Genomic DNA, 3,199 nt, shown 5'->3' with positions numbered 1-3,199 from the left:
CTGGCCATGCCCGGCCACGCCCCCCCAGGTCGCAATCGAGCCCGGGACCCCAGGAGGCTGCTGACTGTGCCCGGCCACGCCCCCGCGGGTCGCGATGGGTCCCGGGACCCCGGGGAGGCTGCTGGCTGTGCCAGACCACGCCCCTCTAGGGTTGCCATCACTCCCCAGGACCCCCAGAACTAAGAGGATTTGGCGCCACCATCTTGGTTTTCTCAACGGCCAGATAGGCCACCCGGAGTCCCGCCCCCAGGCTCTCGCAGGCCCAATCATGGGCATAACGGAGGTGCGGTCAATTTGCATGTTTCTGTATTATAAGGTAGGATCAACAAAAGATAGGTACAGAGGCAGTAAAGCATCAAACAGACTGTCAAATTACAGCAGGAAGTTTAGGGAGAGGTGGGGGAGATAAGAGATCAATCAAAGGACTTGTATGCATGCATAATGGTAGATCCTCCCTTCCCCCAACTGATGGACGGAGAATGATGTAAACTCCACCTGCAGCCAAGGCCGGTTTGGCTCAGTGGATAGAGCGTCGGCCTGTGGACTCAAGGGTCCCGGGTTCGATTCCGGTCAAGGGCATGTACCTTGGTTGCGGGCACATCCCCAGTAGGGGGTGTGCAAGAGGCAGCTGATCGATGTTTCTCTCTCATCGATATTTCTAACTCTCTGTCCCTCTCTCTTCCTCTCTGTAGAAAATCAATAAAATATATTTAAAAATTAAAAATAAAACTCCACCTGCAACATGGACATTCCTGAACGCCTAACCAGGCACCTTATATGGACTGTACATTGAACCACCAATCAGCACCTGACAAATACCCTAAGCCCCCGATTCCTAAGTCCCTAAATGCCTAATCTTGTGCCTTATATGAAACCACCAATCAGCGTGTGCTGAGTACCCTAAACCCCATCCCTTCCCTTTCCTCCCCTCAAAAGGCGTGTTTCACCCCTGAACATGTGCTCTCTTCCTTTGGGAGGAAGCCCGGCAGGGGTCTTCTCCTCTAATAAAGCCTGTGTACTGGTCTCCGGCCCTCTGTCTCATCTTTCACATATAAGAGTAACCAATGGATGCAAAACACTGGGGGGGTGAGGGCATGTATGGGAGTGGGGTGGGTGGGCGTGGGCAATTGTAAGATATGTACACATATAATACCTTAATGAAAAAAAAAATTAAAGTCTGGCATTTCTCAAGGGGACAAATATAAAAACATGTTCCAGATGGAAGAAATAAATCATATTTCCTGACCAGATTATTAAAAAGTTTTGTACATCTAGCCTGTGTTGCTTGGTGATTCATCCTGTGCACTGAAGTTTTACATCTGGTCATGACACATACTGGGGATGCAGGTTCCATCTGGTGGGGCGCCTACATGAGGCAACTGATGTATGTTTTTCTCTCACACATAGCTCTCTCTCTCTCTCTCTCTCTCTCTCTCTCTCTCCCCCCTCTCTTTTACTTACCCTCCACACACACACCCATCCCAAAACAAATAAATGAAAAGTTATTTTCTGATGGACAAAACTAAACCATTTTCCCAGATGGTACAATTGTTAGAATACAATTAGGTGGCAGCAAAATTACAAAGTTTATTAATGACCAGAGAGAACTACATACTGCCCAGTGCAAGAGAGTAGAGTATCCATATGGCACTGTTAAAACTATCTAGCCAGGAGAGGTTGGGGGCGGGATATGTGGTGATGAAAGACTTGACTTGGATAGTGAACACACAATCCAATATATAGATTATGTATTATAGAAACTTATATAATTTTATTAGCGATGGCACCCCAATAAATTTAATAAAAATAAATAAATAAAAATAAAAACCAAAAAAGTGAGAGAAAAGACTATCTATGCAAAAGGTAATCAAGAAACAAAATACACATCCGGCAAAAAGTCCAGAGCCAACATCCTGGAGGCAGGTATCCTCTGGGCCCCTGGGGTCACCTGGCAGCTGACCTCCCAGTGTGCTTCCCAGGACCATGATACAGTCCCCTGAGGTTTGACAGCCACACTGCCTTCCCGGGAACTGCAATGGAGGAGCCACAGTCAGAACTCTTCACGGGGTCCCTTCAGAGTCAGGAGCCATTTTCAGACTGACAGAAACTACGTCATGAAAACACTGTTCTGACTCCAAAGTACCCCTGACAATGGATGAATTGCTGCTGTCCCCAGACCTTGTAACCTGTCTGGACAAAGGTCCAAATGAAGCCCCAGTATTCCAGCCATTCCTCACCAGCAGCTGCTACCCCAGCATCACCCCCCTTCTGGCTCTTGTCATCCTTTGTCCCTTCCCAGAAGACCTACTCTGACAGCTATGGTGTCTGTTTAGGATTCCTGAATTCTGGGACAGCAGGTCTGTAAACTGCGCATGCTCCTCTACCCTCAACTTACTGTTTTGCCAGCTAGCAAAGACCAGCCCCCTGCAAGTGTAGGTCAGCTCCCCACCCCCATTCAGTACCTGTGTCTGTGCCATGGCCATATATGAGAAGTCCAAGTACATGACAGAGGTCATGAGGCACTGTTCCTACCATGAGTGTGGTTCTGACTATAGCGATAGTTCGGCCCTTCCTCAGCATTTTATCTGGGTGGAAGGGAATTTATGTGCCGAATATTTGCATGACAAAAATACATTTCAACATAGTTTGGATGTGTCCTATGAGCCACCTGACGTGAACTCTGCCAGTACCATCATTCGTTACAACTTAATGTGTAACAGCTCCTGCATGAGAGGCATGAACTGGCAGCCCATCCACCCCATCATCACGCTGAAGGACTCCAGTGGTTATCTGCTGGGACAGAATACCTTTGAGATGTGTGCTTGCCCCTGTCCTGGGAGAGTCCAGCACCCAGAAGAAGAAAATTTCCACAAGAAGGGAAAGTCTTGACTCAAGCAGTCCACTGGGAACATGAATTGAGCACTGCCCACCAACACCAACTTCTCTTCCCCACCAAAGATGCAAATGAATGGAGAATATTTCACCCTTCAGACCCATGAACTCTTTCAGACATCCCCAGAACTGAAGGAAGCCTTAGAGCTAAAGGATGGAAAGAACCCAGAGGGGAGCAAGACTCTAGCCACTGAAGTCTAAAAAGGGGCAATCTACCTCCCGCAATAAAAAAATAAATAAAAGAAACCCTCATGTTCCAGAGAAAGGGACCTCACTCAGACAACCTCTGCTTCCTTCCCCCTGTTGA

At 47.9% G+C, this 3,199-nt stretch overlaps 1 pseudogene; it reads left to right on the top strand.

The window, feature by feature from the left end:
- The first annotated feature begins 2,151 nt into the window (after nt 1-2,151).
- On the top strand, nt 2,152-3,199 carry LOC129151175 (cellular tumor antigen p53-like; annotated as a pseudogene).

The sequence above is a fragment of the Eptesicus fuscus genome, chromosome 13 (genome assembly GCF_027574615.1).
Source record: "Eptesicus fuscus isolate TK198812 chromosome 13, DD_ASM_mEF_20220401, whole genome shotgun sequence".
Taxonomy (NCBI): Eukaryota; Metazoa; Chordata; class Mammalia; order Chiroptera; family Vespertilionidae; genus Eptesicus; species Eptesicus fuscus.
This window is presented reverse-complemented; position numbering and strand designations above follow the sequence as displayed.